This window comes from Notechis scutatus, chromosome 1, assembly GCF_049901735.1.
Source record: "Notechis scutatus isolate UNSWTSFEM ecotype Mainland chromosome 1, rNotScu1.2, whole genome shotgun sequence".
Taxonomy (NCBI): Eukaryota; Metazoa; Chordata; class Lepidosauria; order Squamata; family Elapidae; genus Notechis; species Notechis scutatus.
The window spans coordinates 128,057,596-128,078,352 of record NC_142009.1 but is presented as its reverse complement, the minus strand read 5'-3'; the positions used below and the strand labels follow the sequence as shown (position 1 = coordinate 128,078,352).

The following is a 20,757-nucleotide window of genomic DNA, read 5'->3' as shown; positions in this document are numbered from 1 at the left end:
TTTTCATTACTTATTCTATTGTTCCATTACTTTGCTATTCTTATGTTTATGCTTCTGTTCATTTCCACATTTTCATGTTGAAAGCTGCCTAGAGTAGGCCTACAGTGAGAGAGGCAGCAAATAAAGTTAATGAATAATAATTCACTTCTTTATTTATGTATCATGAACCCATTCATTCTTTCCTTGTTAACAAATTAGTACAAATATAGTAATAGTTCTGTTTGATGTCCCATCATAACAAGTTCCCAAGAGCAAATTTGATGTTACATCCAAAATCCATTAATTTTGTATTTTCTAATGAAGTACAGTAAAAACCCATAGAATCAAGGGATCTCCCTTGAATTGAGCTTTACAGTATTGAAGTTAGAAACAGTGCAATACCTGTCAACTGTTTTGCAAATATGTAAAAGAAGAAGCTTTTGAAGCCTTCCTTCTAGCAATCCTCTTCATTAGCCATTAGCTGAGTTCCTAAGGATTATATATAATTCAGGATAATTTAGAACATGGGTGTCAAACTTGTGGTGTCACATGACATATGACTTCCCCCCTTTGTTAAAATGGGTAGGCGTGGCCAACATGTGATGCATCTGGCCTATGGGCCACGAGTTTAACACCCTTGATTTAAAAAGCCAGTTTTCCCAACCCTTTCTTATATTGAGTATGAACTGAATCTGTTTGGCTGTCCTTCTTGGGTTTTAGTTATACAACTGATTATAGCTATAATCTAGTTTCATTTTCATTTTAATGAATCTAACTAACTGTGGATTGTTAAAACACGATTATACCATAGCTTAGTGTGAAATGCAAACCAGGTCAGTGACTTAAAATATTAAACACTATCTTCAGATTGGCTCTTATGCTTGTTATTTAACAATTTCTTCAACTTTATATTTTCTAATTAATGAAGGTAGAGTGCACTTTTGCCGAGCAGGTTTTATTAATGGAGTGACTGCCTTGTTGTTTCAGCAGTCTCTTTTGAAATATCTAGATTCTCTGGAACAGCAGGTTTAAGTCATGGCAAGACTTCAAGCCACTAAAATATGTAACAGATACTGTACTATGAATGATGAGTAACGCCATACTTATGTGAAACTAGAGTATTATAATTATGGGAACACAACACAACCCAACTTGAGGCATAGATTGGCTTAGGTGGTATCAATCTGGCCTATTATGTTTTTTTCTGAAAATCAGTGATGTGTGAATCAGAATACTGCCAAATTATTTTGTGAGATGCTGTACTTCTAGGTCCAGGAAACAGGGTCATGTGATAAAGGAAATTTGGCCAGTTATTTCATGTTTTCACAGATGATTAATCACCTTTTGGCTTCTGTTCATCTTACAGGATGTTAGCATGTCCAGCTTTGCTCCCATCATAAACATGAGGTAATTTGCTACTATCGTAATAAAATAATGTGCTACTGTCACTGTGGAAAGCACATACTAAATCACCCCACAGGTGATCATGTGGAAATAAGTGCACAACAAATATTTTTCCATTTTAATCTAGAGTTTTGAATGCCTCTGACTCACATTATATCTGAATAAATTTTGTGATGATAAAATAGTAAACTTTCATAGGAACTTCTGTAAGATTAACAAACTTAAGTCTTAAATGTTTTGTTTCAATGTTTGAATTTTAATATAGATCTGTTTCTCAATTGCAGCACCCTAAAATAAATTCCATTTAACAATAATTTTCCACCATATTCTGTTATTTTTGAACTAGGTGTAGGTATTTGATATAGCTACATTGTTTAAAACTGAGTTTACACTGCAGTGGCAAAGCAATTATGGATTAACTATGCATCATTTGTAACAGATTGTATCTTTTTAGGCTTTCCTGAAACATGTCATTTAAAGGAGAAAAAATGTGTAATACGTAGTTTATCTAACCATAACAGTATGAATGTACTTCTGACATTAAGCCAGATAGAAATCGAGGTCTTCAGAAATTTAATTAACCTTTGGATTTTGCTGTCCTGTTATTAATTTTCATTTTTTATGATAGCTTTTCACTGTGAAGCTAGTGTCTTAAGAGTAGTTACTACTACCCTAGTTCTCAAACTATAGAATAATAGAGTTGGAAGGGACCTTACAGGTCTTCTAGTGCAACCCCCTGCCCAAGTAGGAGAACCTATAGCATTCTGCATAAATGGCTCTTCTTAAAAACCTCCAACATTGGAGTTCCCACAAGTCATTCTATTGATTTCATAGTTCTCACTCTCAGGAAATTTCTCCTTAATTTTAGGTGGGGGTCTCTCTTTGATAAGTTTCCATCCATTATTTCTCGTCTCGCCCTCAGGTGCTTTGGAGAATAGGTTGCCCCCCCTCTTCTTTGTTGACAGCCTCTCAGATATTACAGTCAATAGGAAGATATCAATAAGCTGCTTTCAGAAACAGTACTGAACTACTTAGCTATCCTGTGCATTTCCCCCCCCCCCAATAAATTGTTATAACATCAAAAGTCTTTGGAATACTAAGATAATGAGTTAAGGTGCATAACTAGAAGTTATAATATAGTAACATAAATCTATAGGCAGGTTGTATAAGTTGAACAGCATTTTTCTTTTCTTTTCTTTTTTCTTTTTATTGGTTTTTAAGACGAACATAGACAAACAAAACATAAAAACATCAAGCCATCTTCCATATATATACATACAGTGTGCCGGTTGGTTTACAAATTGTTTTGTGCTTCCATTTCGTAGTCTTCAATTACAATTACATTGTATATATTCTCATATTTTCAATCAAGTATTAAATACATTAATATCATTGTTAATCATTTGACTATACTTTTATTCATTCATGTTTTACAAAATAATCATATTTTTTTAAAACAAGTTTTATTAATTTTTTCAGAAACAAACAAATCATCATTAACCATTACATACTTAAACCTTTTTCCATTATAAATTTAACAAGTCATATAAAACCTTATTTTATACACTATAATTCTGTTTTAAACCATTTTCCTAAGCATACAAAAACCTCTTATCCAGTTTCTCTTTACTTCTCTTTACTCTTATTCAATTTCATTATTATTATTTCATCTATTTCTTTCTGACTTGGTTACCATTATTCTCATTCTATATTTCTGCAAGGTTTTATTAATTCTCCCAGAAACATAAACACACAACACACAAAACATAAAAAAAAATCTTTTAGGAAAGTAACTTGGCCCCAGCTATCTCTCTCTTCATGGACTTCAATTATATTCATGCTCATCTTACATGTCATTACTTATTTTATTTACCATTCTAAATCTTCTATATTAACTTCTCCACACATTTCACTCTTCTTAATTCTATTTTAATTAATCCATCTTAATTTGAGTCATTACATTTGTATCTTTTGTCCATTCTTTATTGTCCCTTTGTCTCGTTCCTTATAATAAAAAAAAGAATTTCTCCTGAAATCACTAATCAGAGTATGATGCCTTTCTATCTCCCCTCTAAATTAATCAAATTAACATTTAAAATAACACCCAGTACCCAATCCGATTCTGCTTGGTACATTCTATCTAAATAATGAATCCAAAATAATTAAATACATAGTTAAACAGTAAATCTAAATGTTGAGTCTTATAACATTCCCATTGTCTTTTCCAAAAACAAATGCTATAATAAGAATTTTATAATAATATCAATACCATAATCTTATTAAACTTTTTAATTAAAACTCAATATTCTAAACCTTCCCTTTAATATTATTAAATTTAAAATCAATCATTACTAAACATTTCAACATTTTAATCTCTTATCAACTCTTAAACCATTTTAGTTTTCTATTTCTAATACAATGCTACAATATCATCTTATGTACCTTGCAAAATCTTTTTTAAAAAAATTTATATTTCACCCTTTATCCCTAAAAAAGATTCCTTTTTTCCCATCTAGTTTCAAAACTTTGTGGCTTTTCTCCACCATTTCCCTTCCTTTCTTCCCCCACCAAGCCTTTCTACCCCACCTTCTTCTAGCCTCTGCCTTACTGGCTTCCCTTCTCTGTTGTATTCCTTTTCCCTTTTGTTTACTATCATTATATTGATTTTGCACCTTATTTTTCCCCTTCTTAAATGTTTTTTTAAATCTTAAGTCCTTTATTTCTCTTCCTTTCCCTCTTCCTTTTTTCTTGGTTAAATTCTGAAATTCATTAAAGATGGCTTCTTCCTCTCCTTCTTCTTCTTCTGCTGTCTTCATCTGTTGTAATGTTTGTTGATAGTTAGCAAACGCCATTTCTAAGAAAAGGAAGGCTTCTTTCAAACCATCTTTACCATTTTTTTTGTTTGCTCATATTCTTTTCTCAGTTCCTCAACAGAAAAGCCATTATAAATCTTTTCTTTTCCCTTTCTTTCTTCTTACAGCAACCAAGATATTTAAAAAAATAAAACAGTCCCAAAGTTATCAATCAGTCCAAGCCAAGGCAAAGTTCTCACTTTCTCTTTCTGGGGTAGTATCAATCAGAAAAAAGAAAGTCCAAATCTGTTTCTTAAAGTCTTATTACAATATATTTCAGTCTTCAAATCCTTAAGGCATCTCCTCCAACAAAGTCTTAGCATACAAATATTTTTTAGTCCTCTCCCTTCTCACTTATCACTTAAAGCCAGCTTTTACCTAAAAAAATAGGTTTCTTAATATCCACTTATTAAATCCATAGAGAAGGAGAGTAAATTTTCCTTTCAGCACCACCAAGTTGCTGCTTATTTTCTCTTCTAGAAGGTATCATTCAGAAAGCCATAATTTCCAGGAATTTTGTTAAATATATCTTAGAGTCCCGGGAACCAAGAAAAACTTTCTCTTTTCAAAAGCTTTCTCCACTTCCTCCTGCGCATTCTTACCCGGCTGCCAGCTTCTTAGTGGCGGCCATTGCGGACCGCCGCTGCACCGTCTTGGGAAAGGGGGTTCTGCCCGGCTGGCAAGGGGTCTGCAGCACCCCAAACCTCCTCCGGATCCCCTTGTCTTCAGCCACCCTACAGGGCAGCCTTAGCTCCAGACCCGTCGGGTTGGAGCACCAAAAAGCAGCTAGTGCGGCAGGGATCGCGCAGTATCGCAAATCCCTGCCGCTTGGCCGACAAACTTATTTTACTTAAATTGTTTTGTGACAGTTCATATTATCATCTCAAATCTATCCTACAATCATTTTGTAGATGTAATAAGAAAAGAATACATCTTTATATATTTATTATTTTCTAAGAATCTACATATTTCATTACCATGTTTTATTTTCTAACCATTGATAGAATAGATCCCAGATTTTATAAAATTGTTTATCATCTTGTTCTCTGATTTCAAATGTCAATCTACTCATTTCAGCACATTCCAGTATTTTCTTGTGTGATCTCTGTGAGTCTAGTTTATTTTTGTATAACAAGTCGTATGTTAAACTAAAATAATTTATTAAAAAAACTTTGTTGGTTACATTCATAACACACTAAGCCATGAATCATGATATAGATGCATATAACATGCTAATTTATAAAACAGGCAAACCATGCCCTGGTTCATCTATTCTTGGGGCACAGGTTTACCACATTCAAATCAAATTTGTATCAACAACGGCAGGGAGAAAAAGAATCCTGGTTTCTTGTTTTCCCCTTTTTGGCAGTAATTTGGATCTCATATTCTGTGCAAGTTTAATCTTAGAAGAGGTTGATTGAATTGGCTTTAAAATAGCAACAGTAACTGTCACATTTTACTGCCTCTCATTGCTTAACTGTAATTGCTTAATGACAAATACTACTCATTATTGCCCATTTTTTTATGATTGCTTGCTACTTAAGGCAAAACATCTGCTTAATCCTACATTTTAATGCATGTTTTGGTGGCTTATTATTGAAGACATAATTTGAAACATGTCTTCCTACAAAATACCATGATTAGGAAACCGCATTTTCATTCAATATCTCTATATTTATCTGTTACAAATAAAGTTAAAAAAACAAAACCTTTCAGTTTTTTTTAAAAACAAACAAACAGCGCACTTTCTGAATGTGAGTTACATTATTTAAAAGATATACTTTCATTTCCAAGGACATTGTTCAATATTTTCTATCCTAGAAGTTGTACTGCTGGTGCTTTTTTGACTATGCTCGTTATTTGCCAGTAGAAAAACATTAAAAAACCTGGAAGGGTAGCAGGCTGGATTGCAACATTATGAACATGGTACCATCCTAATGTATTGGATTACTATTTCCTTAATCTCCAACATGTATGGCTAACATCTGCAGGGAATCAAGGAACACTGCCATTTTTTTACTCAAGGTTTTTTAGTTGCTTTGGGTTCGAGTGAAATAGTTTTTCATGAGGTCCAACACTAATCTGCTTTCTCTGGATAGTAAAGTTCCTCAGAAAAGACAGTAAATATATATTCTGAGGAATTTAGAATTGGGCAATAAATCCAGATATAGAGGTTAAATGAATCCACTGGGCTGCAATACACACTGGCTTATCGTGCCCCAAACCCAGTGGCAACTGTTTCTAATACAAGATAGATATTTTATCTGTGTAAATCTGGTCATGTGGAGCATGTCTTGTTTAACACATTTCCCGCCATTGTCAAAGAACTGTGTTCCCCTGTTTGCAGTTAAATTAGCCAGAGATACAGTGACATCCAGTAAGGTCTGGTTATAGGTTTTCACTGCAGCAGCTGGAAGTGAAAGCTTTTCTCTGCTGTGATCTGGTGAGATTTTCACAGCAGATGTTCTTTAATCTTTCCTGTTCTTGCTGTTCATTCTACATAAAATGGAGAGGAAATAAATCCCTGTCCAGAGGAAAATAATAAAAAAATGTTGTTGTAATACATTATTCATTGCATGAAAAGAATACCTTGCTGTTATTTTGAAGTGTCTGCAACATAAGCACCTTATTTTTGCTGACTTCTTTCTTTTTCTACTTTGCAGTAGCTGTGAAGAATAATTCAAAATTGGCCTCTTGGGGGAGTTTTAGGTCACAATGCTGAAAAGCTTTTGTGGGCATAGCTGCAGAAACTAATTTGATGACAACAGAACTGAGGCTGGCATTAGCTGGGTTCATTCTGTTAGGTGCTGTTTATTCCATTCTTCCTTTCCACTTTGTACTTTGCTAACCTTAACAGAAGATCTGTCTGAAGACAGATGGGATACACCTCAATATTGTGAATGCTTTATTGGTGCTCTTTTAATGTCAAGAATGAGGTGAGTTCCATCTTGGAAGATCTATTGTTCTTAAAACTTAAGTCCTGAGGTTCACCAACTAAAGCCTACTGCAACAGAGGTAGTTGTAATAGTAAGACATTTTAGCTACAGGGATTTGTATACAGAGGCAGGAAACTTATTTAGGCATCTAAGCACAAGTACAAAATGTGTACTATTGGGGGAGGGGATAAGCCTCACAAATCTGTCTTGTGATGGACATGGTCAATCAACCAATAGTGATTTGTCAAAAAACAAATTGCTAAGGTGCTTTTGCAGGTGTTTTCTGCCACTCAAAGTTATATTCTCCTTTTGAAGGTAGATGGGCACATTTCCAAAAATTACTGGGCTGTAATCACCCACATCACATTTTTATTTTCTAAGAATAGTTTGAGTTAGAGCTCCCCCACTTTGTTTTAAATGTGAAATTGCCCATTTTATGGCTTACACTACATCTTGCATTTTTTTTTCCTTTACAAAATGGCAGAAATGTATCCCCCTGCCATTTTTAACAAGTCATAGTCTGAGGTTTTCTGAAACTCACAGAACATGAATCCAAAGGCTGCATATGAATTGTTATCTCAGGTTACCCTATACCCATATCAAACTTCAACATTTCTAGTTCATGCTGCTGTTAAAGATATGGAATGATTGCTACTAAATAGAGTGGCTACTCAGATTTCATTAAAAGTACTTAAGTATTCAGAATTTATGTATTGCCAAATTATGACTTTCAACTGGGAAAAATGGTGCACCTTAGGACAACAATTTTTGGACCACGGAACCTCAAATGGCCTAACTTTCAGATTGTGTTCATGACTGAGAAAAGGAAATTTGGGGGAGTTGTGGCTGCTTCAGTGTTAATGGCGGCCATTGCAGTCGCAGGATACTCAATTTGAATGACGTATAGCAATTTTGCAATATTGCAGTTCCTCACTCTGATCCTCACCCACCAGCAGCCACTTGCCTACCTGTTGAGAAAGGAAGGGAAGAGAAGATGGAATAGGGAGAAAGGAACTCAGCTTACCTTTCCTGGTCCATATCTCCCCCTGCACACTCCCCCAATTTGTACTCCCCCTCCTATGCACCCCACACATGAAGGGAGGGAGGGAGGGAAAGAAGAAGGTTTCTGAAGCTTCATGCCAGCTTCCCCACAAGAAAACAGTGGGGAAGCTGGCAAGACATTGAAAATTGCTTCTGCTCCCACTGCTTTTTTGTCCACCTATGGTCATTTGGTTTTTTTGTTAGGTAAGGAAATAACTCTGAAATAGTAAACCCATGGTGGACAGGTTGTCTAGTGATATTAAAGAACAAACTCAACTCTTTCTATGTTATTATTATTATTATTGTTCACTTGTGAAGTATATTTGTATTAGTGTATGGCTTAACCTGGGATAATTTGCTTTGTTTTTATAATCCTAGTCTGCACTTTCAGTTTTTTTACTCTTATTATTTCAGTTTCTCCAGCTACCCACTTGTGCAAGACTCTGGGCTGCTTACAAGGATTACAACAACAATATATACAATAATACAATGTAGACACATCTGTGCCATTGTGGGGGTAGAGAACCACAATCATTAAGAACAATCCACATAGATTTAGTAATGGGTTTCTATAATGCCCTGGCACATTGTCTGATGAAAGAGCCAGTCAGGGTTCTTTTAAAAGTTGGCAAGGTCAGGGCTATGTGGATCTTAGAGCAAATGTTCCAAAAGGTATGTGCAATAGCTAGAAAGTATAACTTTCTGGGTCTCACCAGAGGACACTCTTTAAGTTGGGATCTAAGGCAGGACAAACTTTTTTGGGAAGACATAATTGGAGATAGACAATATCCAGATCCTATGTCACATATGGCTTTATACACGATGAACAGCACTTAAATTTGCATCCATAAGCCAAGAGTGCAGCTTCTGTAGCACAAAGGCTAAATGGGTGCACTGAGGTATGCCCATCACTGCTCCTGTGGCTGCATTCTAGAACAGCTATACCTTCTGACTGGTCTTTAAGGGCAATCATATAGAGCACATTATGGTAGCCCATACAGGAGGTAACCAAGACATCACTGTCTATAAGTAGGGCATCTTGATCCATGAAAGGGTGTGAATGCCACGCAACATGAATAGGCACATACAGATACAGATAATCAGAGTTGGGAGGGACCTTGTAGGTCATCTAGTCCAACCCCCCGCCCAAGCGGGAGACCCTACACCATTTCTGACAGATGGCAGTCCAATCTCTTCTTGAAAGTCTCAAGTGATGGTACTCCCACAACTTCCGAGGGCAAGTTGTTCCATTGGTTGATTGTTCTCACTGTCAGAAAGTTTCTCCTTATTTCCAGGTTAAATCTCTCCTTGTTCAGTTTCCATCCATTATTCCTTGTCTGGCCTACAGGCGCTTTAGAAAATAGCTTGACCCCTTCCTCCCTGTGGCAGCCTCTCAAATATTGGAAGACTGTTATCATGTCTTCCCTGGTCCTTCTCTTTACTAGACTAGCCAAGCCCAGTTCCTGCAACCGTTCATTGTATGTTTTAGCCTCCAGTCCCCTAATCATCCTGGTTGCTCTTCTCTGTACTTTTTCTAGAGCCTCAACATCTTTTTTTATAATGTGGTGACCAAAACTGGATGCAGTACTCTTACTAAGGCTTTATAGAGTGGTATTAGTACTTCCCTTGATCTTGACTGTATCCCTCTGTTAATGCAATTTAGGATTGCATTAGCTTTTTTGGCGGCTACTGCACACTGCTGGCTCATATTTAGCTGGTTGTCCACTAAGACTCCAAGATCCCTCTCACAGTTACTGCTATTGAGCCTGGTTTCACCCAGTCTATATGTGTACATTTGGTTTTTCTTGCCTAAGTGTAGGACTTCGCTTTTCTCTATATTGAATTTCATTTTATTAGATATGGCCCAGTGTTCTAGTCTGTCAAGATCCATCTGGATCTTGAGCCTATCTTCTTGGGTGTTAGCTATTCCTGCCAGCTTAGTATCATCTGCAAATTTGGTAAGTTCCCCTTCTATTCCCTCATCTATGTGGTTAATGAAGATATTGAAGAGTACTGGGCCTAAGACGGAACCTTGTGGCACCCCGCTGTTTACTTCCCTCCATGTAGACTTAGACCCACACATTTTCCACTAGCTCCTTGAATGAGTCCAGAAAAAAACCCAAATTGCACACCAGTTCAATCCAGGGAAGTGATATCCCCTCAAGTACTAAGGTTAAAAAATCTCTGGGATTGGTGGTCCATGAAACCATGTACTTGGTCTTCAACTAGGATTGAACTTCTCTCCTTCCAACCCCCAATGGGCTTCAGGCACTGAAATAACATTACAGATACATTACTTGTTCAGCCCAGGGATGAGATATGTAACAGTGTATCACCAACATGACCTGTGTAATTGGATGATCTTACCCAGTGATTTAATATAGACATTACATAGGAGAGGTGAGAGTGTCAAGTCTTGAGGGACTCTCAGAGAACTTGGATTTGACCTCCACCCCCACCACCCTGGCCTCCTGAAAATTGATGGAAAGTAATCATGGAGAAAAAAAGGAGAATCACTGCAACACTATGCTGTTCCCACCAACCACCATACATTTAAAAGAATACCATAATTGTTGATATCAAACACAACCAAGAGACCAATGTGAATCACCCATATCCAAAGGCTAGTCTACATGTAGGAATGCCTTTAAATTGCCATGTATGGCAGCTATTACAAGATACTGTATAAGATTATATAGATATTATGCAAGATCCCTTGATGTAGAAGTTCTTACAGTATCTTCAAATTATGTAGGCAGTATTTGTTTCATGTCAATGTTAAATATTTTCAGAACTTCTGTTGTTATAAGGGGACAGTTTTATGAAGTGGTTTCATATAGATCTGATTTATGCTTCAGGCTAGGAAATGATTCATTAAATAAATCACAATTAGATAGGATGCTAAATCAAAGCTAAACAAACAAGATTTACTTGCTGTAAAGAGTGAGTCCAGTCACCTTTACTATAGTATAAGAGTTGTAGCGAGGAGCAATATGAAAATAATAGAAGAAATATATTGAGTGGTTCTGGAATAGCCCACTTTGGTATGTTTAAACCTAAGAATTGGTTTCATATTTCTAAGTCATGGTTTAGCTGTGACTGTGAGCTGTTTCATACCTAAATCATTGCCAAATAAACCATATTTAGATTTTAAAATACTTTTTGTTCATCCTGCCTTTATTACTTTTAATAGGAACATACCTAATATTCCTCCTTCCTCCTATTTTCCCCACAACAACAACAACAACCCTGTGAGGTGGGATGTGCTGAGAGAGCATGACCGGCCCAAAGTTACCCAACCAACTTTCATGCCTAAAATGGGACTTGAACTCACACTCTCCCAGTTTCTAGGCTGGTGTTTTAACCACCACACCAAACTGGTATTCAGCTTAATGGAAAACGTGAAGAAAGAAGGGATTTTTCCCTTTTATTGTTCCCTAAAGAAACACTACATTGAAAGTTTTCCCATAAGCTTATATCAGTCTAAGTTTTTTTTTAAAAAGTCTTTGCACTGATTATCTTGGAATGTTGCAGTAATGACTGGGTGAAAATCTTTACCCCACCTTAGTGTTCTTTGTTTGAGTGGAAAAAGTTGATAAAACAATCTTTTTGTTACTATGTGTGCTAAAGGATAAGTTGATTTGACTTTGTGAACTCTCTCTGTGTGTGTATATAGAAGCATTGCTCTATTGGATGCTTGGATGTGGATAGAAAAACTCTGCTGTAATATTATGTTTAGTTCTATAAAGAGTTGGCTGGCTCCTAAGAAGCAAAATCAGTCATTTTCTTCAGCTTTGTGCTTGGATTCACCTTGCTAGTTGGCTCCCATTTAAATGAAGGAAGAATAAAGGGCTATTTTTATTTTTGATTGACATAATTTTTTTTTTCAAAAACCATCCCTAACAATACAAGGTGTTTGAACTTTTCTATTTTCTACATCAAGCTGTTGGGTTAGAAATCACCAGCTCATTGAACAGAAATAATCTAAGGTGGGTTAAATCTGAGATTTGGTTATGCCTCACAAAGGAAGCTGGTGCATTTAGTACATACATATGATGAAAATATGTATATTTCCCTTTTTAATATGGACTAGCTCCACATTTACCCTTCTTACCTTATTAAGTTCCCAAGTTACTGATTTTTTCCCCAAAGTCCTTGTTCTATTCAGTTCTCTGTTAATATTTATTTGGCAATCGTTTGCTCGCTATAGATCTCTACAAACAGTCTAATTAGAAGATAGTATCCTATTTAGTTTTTAATACAGGTTGAGAAACCAGTCCTGGCTTTAAAAAAGGTTGTTTTTGTGGTTTTAACATTTGTTTCTTAAGTACATAAGACACCATATCACATGAGAAAGGAAATTACTGTAAAATCTTGGTCTGCAATTTTTATTTATCTATACTGTGTAGACACAGTGGGAAGTAAATTCCAATAACATTTGCAGTAAATGAATAGTATTTTATATAAACCGTCCTATGATATTATGGTTGCAAGCCATGATTATGGTTCAGCCTATCTTAATCCAGCCCACTGCTATTTCGTTAACAATGGCTTACAGATAGTGCTTGATTTAGGATAACAGTTGGGACTAACTTCCATCAGTAAATAATGCAGTTGTTAAATGAGTCATCAAATGAACCGTGTCTGCTTTTACAACCTTTTTTGTTGCGGTTGTTAAGCAAATCCAACTTCTCCCATTAATTTTGCTTATCAGAATCCGGCTGGGAAGGTCACAAATGGCAGTCACACGACCATGTGTGACTGTTGTGTGACTGTAGTAAATGCCCGATGGTTGTCAAGTTCCATAATTTTGTGACCACGGAGACCCTGCAATTGTCATAAGTGCAGGGACTAGTCATAAATCACCTTTTTTCAGGGCCATTGTAACTTTGAAAAGTTGCTAAATGACTGGTTATAAGTTGAGGACTTCCTGTATAGAAATATATAGAAATACTCAGTATTTCTCAGCCTGTAAGAACAGCTTCTGTTAGGTAACTGATTGCTCTGTTTCTTTTCTGCACTCTATATGCCGATAAATTATTCTGTAAAATTGACAGACCTTCTGGTGCAGATTTTAGATCATACTAGATTCTACCCACTGAGTTTTAGTTTTGTGTATAAACTATATAGCTAAGGAGGTTTAATTCAGGTCCTAAGATATTGATAGCAGGGCTGCAGTGTTTTGCAGTGATCACTTAATTTAATCAATTTTTAATTAAAAGTCTAATTATTTTGATCAAGATTCCCAATTAGTTTATTTACAACAATGTCTTTTATAAAAGCTGCAGATACAACCGGCATTTAAAATATGCTACATTCTCTCACATAGGAGAAATACCTCTTTTGTGTTCATATCTGATACAATACATAGCATCATCATTTCTGCTTCAAAAATACAGTTATTGTGATCACATAATCTACCAGTAAAATGCTCATATGTATTTCGCTAAGTGGCTCATATCCCTTTTTAACAGTAGTTTACATCTCAAAATCTATTTGGATGATCGAACAAATTACATTTTACATGTCCCAACTGATTGCTCGAAAAATTGACTACATGCTCCATAAAGCTGTGAAGAAGCCTGAAATGGATCGTTCGTAGCATGCTGAAGTTGAGTAAAATGCTGAGTAAAATGCTATTCTGGAACAGACAAAATATTCTAATGTAACACTACAGAACCCTTGGAGAAGAACCAATTCTTCGGAAGAAACAGGGAATTCTTTGGGTTTGGACAAGTATATCTACTTCTTGATAGAACTGTGCATGGGCTTTGTAAGTGAGGAGGCAAATATTCCTAAGAGAATTTCCAAATATTTAATAAGATCAAAGTCATATAGATATAGATTTGTTGAATGCTGCTCAGGGTCACCTGTGAGATGGCAGTCGTATAAATTTGATTAACAAATAAAAAAATACACATTTTATTTGTTTTTCTGTGTGTGTGTAAAAGAATCTCCACAATAAGACTACTATTTGCATCAAATTTTGTGAATGTTAAAGCTTATTTGAGAGAGTTCTTTCTATCCCATAATGGTTTTTTTTAAAAAATAAATTCCAGAAAATTGATATGCTGGAGTAATTTTGGAAATAGCCAATTTATAGTACCACTTCCAAAAGCATCAGGATGAGATGCCCAGTAGTTTGGACCATAGAAAATTTGTAGCTCAGGGTTGAACTTCAGGGTCCTAAGAGTGAAAGCCCCACTGATGATTACCCTAGTTGGGTAATGAAATGTCTGCAAGAAAACAACTGAGAGCACCAAGGACCCCAGTAGTTTGTTTCTACAGGAAATATATGGGATCTGGGTCATGAAAAAGCATTTTCTGCATTTTTTCAGTGCCGTTGTAACTTCAGACGGTCACTACGTGAACTGTTGTAAGTCGAGGATGACCTGTACTTTTACTTTTGTAACCCAAAATAATAGCTCCCTGAAAAGGATATGGAAAAATTTCATAATTATTGAAACAAGTGCATTCCCTGTCTAGTACTGCAGTAGATAGTTTTAGAATGGCGAAAATGTCAAACTGCTTTAATTTTTTCCTGCATTTGGGTGAGAGTTGACATGCAATTTTAGGGTCCTCCTGAACCTACTTGAAGAGCAGGTGGCGGCTGTGGCAGTTGCAAAGGTTTGTCTTGTGCTCTATTTCTGCCTATTTCTGGATTGGGGAGCCTTGGTCCAAAATGCAGCACCAGGTTAATTTATGTCATTTCCTATTGTGTTAATATAACACTGATGCTCTGGAAACGTCACTGGCTCCCAGTAGATATCCAGGAATGATTGAAGGGGCTGTTTCTCATTGTCTCTGCTCATCCCACCAGGCCTAGCAGAGAGGCATATTCCAGGTCCTTTCCATCAAACAGGGCCATCTTGAAGAACCCATGAATTGTGCCTTTTCTGTGGCAGTGGCTCCTGCCCTGTGTAAGAGCATCCCTCCAGAAATCTAGATGGACCCGATTCTGTCAGCCTTCTGTAATGTTCTGAGGACCTGGCTATTCCCCTAGACATTTGGGCAAGGAAGTTAGGGAAGCTTTCCTGGGAATGCAGCTTGGGAGTTTATTGTTTCAACCTTGAGCATCATAATTACATGGTGGTGATTGTTGTGACTGTATGCACTGCCCAGAGACACTGTTGTGAGACGGAAGGCCTTATAAATCATATAAATCAATTAAACTATTTTTCAGCCATATAACAATAGTTGTCCTGATCTTTATTGTCGGTGCAAAGGTGTGTAGGTTCTAGCATCTAGCTTGGGTGTCAAACTCAAGGCCCATGGGCTGGATCTGGCCTGCGGGATGCTTAGATCTGGCTCGTGGGGCTGACCTGGAAACAGTGAAGGACTGGCCCGCAGCCTGCGGTGCCTCTGCCAGCATGCAGCCCACCCGAGCTCCATTTTTGCTGGCAGTGGGTTGCAGGAAGCTGTCGCACCTGAAAACTGAGCTTGGGAGCCTGTTTTCTCTGGCAGAGTGCTCAGGCTTCCACAGGTGCCTCCAATGCTGGCCATGCCCACCTTGGGCCCCCCAAAGTCAAACACAATCCTGATGTGGTCCTTAATGAAATCAGGGTTGACACCCCGATCTAGAAGGCTTTTTAAAATCTGGTTTCAAGATAGGTAGTGGTGGGATTCAAATTTTTTTACTACCGGTTCTGTGGGTGTGACTTGGTGGGCATGGCAGGGGAAGGATCCTGTAAAATCTCCAGAGGTGATATTTGCTGGTTCTCCGAACTACTCAAAATTTCCACTACTAGTTCTCCAGAACTGGTCAGAACCTGCTGAATACCACCTTTGAAGATAGCTTGCTTGCTTCCTCCCTCCCTCCCTCCCTTCCCTTTAAACGTCTCTGAGAAATCCCTGTTTCATTGTTTTCTCTTTTTGTCTTCACTCCTTGAATTGTTTTCTTTATTTAGATACTATTTTTGACATTGGGTTAGAATATCTAGACACAATCAACTAATTTTGGAAACAAAAAATAGATCTGATTTGTACTTGTATGGAAGATGACTGGGAAATATTAGGATGGAAAGTTTAAAAATTAGGAAACTACTTTTGCATTTTTGTTAAGTAAACTGGAGGGCTATAACTATGAAGTCACCCGGATCTGATTTTAAGCTTTATTTGATGGAGGCTTAATCTGATTTTGTAGTTGGGAATTGCCTTTTTGGCTTAATTCTTGCCAAAAATTTTCTTTGAGCATGTATTTATATCTGAATTGTAGTATGCAATTCAGTGTTATTATGCAGTGTTAATGCCTAAGCATTTAGACAATGAGCAGAGTTTTGTGCAATGGTTAATTTAAAGTCTTAAATTGCAGTTTTTCCACAATTACATCTGCAAAAATCTCATTTCATAACTATTCTGTCAAGAAACTAATCATGCTTACTTTAACCTGGTTCACACAGTTGTAACCATAATTTCTTAAAAAATTCAGTTGTCTCGGTTTACAGATCAGAAACAGGATCAGCCAAGACAAAACAGTTTCATCTTCCAAGACCTTCAATTTTAGAGAGTTGTGCTGATCAGTCTTCAGACTGGCACGCTGAGAATAGTGCTGTGACTGGTCTATATTTTGTGGTTTCAACCACTTGAGATTAAAGAAACAAAAATAGTTTGTGTTATGAGCCAAGAGACAAAAAACATAGGAAATATTTCTAAGAATTAAGACCTTTTTTCCTACTTGAAGAACTATCAAGAGGAAGAGTTCACTGTTGCTGTAAATTTTCTTTTGTGCAGTGAGGATAAATCTATGTTTGCATTAATGAACTTCTAACATATTACAAAAAAATCATTCAGTTACCTAGAGTTGAAAATAAAGAGTAATAAATCCCATGGGCCTCTCTGACCTGCACAGCCTCTCTGGTGCATACTTCCTCAAACCATGCACTATCTCTCACATATTTGCACATGCCATTCACGGCCTGCACCATCAAGTACCCCTTCATTCACTCTTCCACCCGACGGTAGCCATTTACCTGCCTGCTGGCCTTGCACTTGCAGCTTCCCAGCAGTGAATGGGGAAGCTGGTGGGAATTTGAGGGAGAGAGGGAGTTTTCTGATACTCTGCCAGTTTTCCACAAGGAAACTCAGTTTGAAGTCATAAGTCATTCTTGCTCCCACTGTCTTTTTGCCCCGCCATTGGTCATTGCATTTCTCTGTTTAGATAAGATCATTTGAAAAGATGATCCAATGGGGCATGGCTTGTTTAATTTCTGATAAATGCATTAAATTAAATTAATCCTATACTTTTAAAAAGCTTCTCTTTTGCTATGTCTGTCCTGTTTCTTATTGTTGGGATCAGATTGAATAGAATACGAATCGTGTTGGCGCTGTAGTTAAAATGCAGTATTGCAGGCTAACTCTGCCCACAGCCAGGAGTTAGATCTTGATTGGTGCAGCTTCCATCCTTCTGAGGTTGATATGAGGACCCAGATTGTTGGGGGCAATATGCTGACTCGTAAACTGCTTAGAGATGGCTGTAAAGCACTATGAAGCGGTATATAAGTCTAAAAGCTATTGCTATTTTTTGTTGTATTCCTTGATTTCTCAGCCAGGGGGAACACTGATCATCAGCTCATAATGCCATCAGCATTTCAAGGATCCGCAGCAAAGACAATCACAGGTTAGCTGAGCCCCCTTGAAAGACTGTGGTGTGGTGAAGCATCACTAAAATTCTGCATAAGCAAATTGCAGAGCTAGTAGGGTTGATGATTTTAGGATATTGCATGTCTGCATTACATTTATGTACACTAACAAAGCCAGCTGCAACAATAAAATTATAATTCACAAAGGCTTTTACTTACTGCTAGGCAAATCTAGAAAATTTCTGAGGTAGTATCAAACCACCAACCAGGTAGCATTAAGCTACATTATATACTTTATTTTCTTTCATGGATGCCAGTTACCTAGTTTCTGTTTCTGATCATTACATCAATTTAACTGCAATCCAAGATTGAAATTGTATTTTGCTGCAAATCAGGAGGCAAGGATTTAGTGCATTTAAGGAAGAAAAAAGCACATATGAAACGAGGCTCCTGTTTGCTTCCTTTCATGAAGTCATAAGCTGATGTTGGGTCTCATACTTGAGAATACAGATAGCAAATGATTGGCAGGATGTTTTTCTTATCCTTATTAAGATAAGTAGTGACTTGTTCCTTTGGTTAGTACTACAATTAAATTTTATTTTTACTGTAATAATATATAATTGGTAGTTCAGGTGTTTCCATCCTTCCCCTGTAGACTGATAGATGATTCAACTGTCAAGAGCTGGTTTTTTCCCTTATAATTATTGTCCTTTTTATTAATAGTTACAGCACTGTTTTGTACTGATTTTTTTTAACTCTCTAAAATTAAAGGTTGAGTTATTATTTAAAACAACATCTTTGGGTTCAGAGTTTGGTAATGCATTGTATTTACTAAAGTATACTGAATGGTATGAAGACCCTGAAATGTTTATTTTAGCAGATGGAGAAAAAAATCTTATGATTAAGCAGATAAATGATAGATGCAATAACACTACTGTTATAAGAGCGAAGAATATCTCTTTTTAAAATTTTGCTGACAATTTTAAATGTTCTGTGTTGATTAAACTTCGATTTTAGAAAGTTACAAATGGACAAAGGTTGAAATAAATTTGAAATAAGATTTTGGAATTAATTGTGAGAATGCAAAAAATCTTTTATTTTGAATTTTTTTTTTAAAGCAAGCATAATAAGATAAGAATTGGATACTAGAGAGAACTAAAGATTATAATAATGGAAAATAATCAAACACAAGTCAGTTACAGAATAAAACAAAATATTTCAATATTGGACCAATTGAAGTATATTTTTGAACAATAAACCCAGAAATTAATTTTAAGAGTATTTGCCTGTATAGATGAACTTTTAAATGTTATGGAAAAGGAACACGTTTAACCTGACAGTATTTAGACTGATTTGAAGGTGAATTTAAAAATGACAGGCCACAAGAGTAATCTACAAAAGTAACCAGCTGATATAATATACAAAAAACAAACTAAGAGAGTGATATGGAAACCATTTATATAGACACTCTTCTTATAACCAACTCTGGGTGGCTCCAAATCAAAGTTGGGAGGTTTTAGAACATTATTTGAAGAAACTAAAAAACAAGAAGTAGAAGGAAGGAATATAAAGTTGTTTTATTTGATCAGGGTTAAAATATACATATTGTTATCATTTGTAACCCTTAATGGACTTTCGCTGACATCAGGACTGAGATGAGATATGAGAAGAAGATATCATTTATTGCATTTTAAGAAAAGGTGATAAGTTACTAACATAGCTTATACTTGTGATCAGGGAGGAAGTCACTTCTTGACATATTTTCTTTTTTATTATATTCTTTTTTCTATTTTTATTTTTTTCTCCTTTATGTTTCGGCTTATTTGAAATAAAATTTGGGGACCCATCCCCCATTATGTTATCTTTCTCTCTAAGAGAGCCATACATAGAGAGACAAGAATATGTGTTTTACACAGAGGCAACATGGGATTTGCTGCTGGCAGGTACTATAATTTTAGTTGTAAACTCTTGATGAGCTTTAAGTTTGCAGATTGCTGGTTGTGCACTAATGCTTTTCTAATGCCTTTGGATAGTCCTAAAATCAGGCTATGAGAGTCATAATATGTAGAAATACTAATACTAACAGATATAATGCTTCTGTCTAAAAGTGTTCTTGAGGTTAGTATGGTTTGTTTTTCATTAACAGAGAACTCAACTGGTCCCTATTTGTACCCTGTACAGAAAATTATTTAAGACAAATGATGCATGAGAAAAATGACAAATAAAGGTCTGGTTCTATGATTCTTACACTCTGTGTGATGAGTACCGTGTTCATTGTGGGGAGATGAGCTCACACTTGTATTATTAAAGCTACATGGGGCTCCCTGTGTGGGCTGTAATACTTGAACAATGTACCGTATAATTTCAAGCAATAGGTGGTGAAAGTAGACCTGAATCACTTGAATAAAATCCAGAGATCAACTGTGTGATCTGTATCTTTGTTTGTTAGATTTTATTGTGGATGTGCACTCTCAAACCACGCACGGATAAATACCTTATCTCAAGGATAGTTTAAATATGAATGTCCTAAAATTGTGTAAGCAACACAGACATGCTGAATCGACTGTGGGAAGGCTCTAAGAAAGGCAGGTAATAATACATCTATTTCTAGGTCAATTTGCCATTATTATTATTTTTGGCAACTTGATATAGCATTAAGTGCCACTTATTTAATGCAGTAGAGTTGTAAGGCGGCCCAATTAAAAAAATAATAATCTGGACAGGGTAATGTATTGCAGAGATAAAGAGAAAAAGCCATCAGATGATACAGAGAACTCAAATGCCCCCTCCTAGAATCAGAGCCCATCAAGAACTCCAGTAGGTTGTGAGAGAAAGGCCAAATTTTAAGGACTTTTTAAATTAAGGCAAGAGTGGCAGACATGTGAGTCCTAAGGGGGATGCTGTTCCAAAGATGAGGAATAGTGACAGAGAAGGCATTCTTCTTGGATCCCATTAGATGATGACCCT

General features: G+C 36.3%; 1 protein-coding gene across 2 annotated transcripts in view; it reads left to right on the top strand.

Annotated features, from left to right (window-relative positions):
* LRRC1 (leucine rich repeat containing 1) overlaps positions 1–20,757 on the top strand; it is a 126,079-nt gene that overhangs the window by 9,509 nt on the left and 95,813 nt on the right. The window lies entirely within an intron of this gene.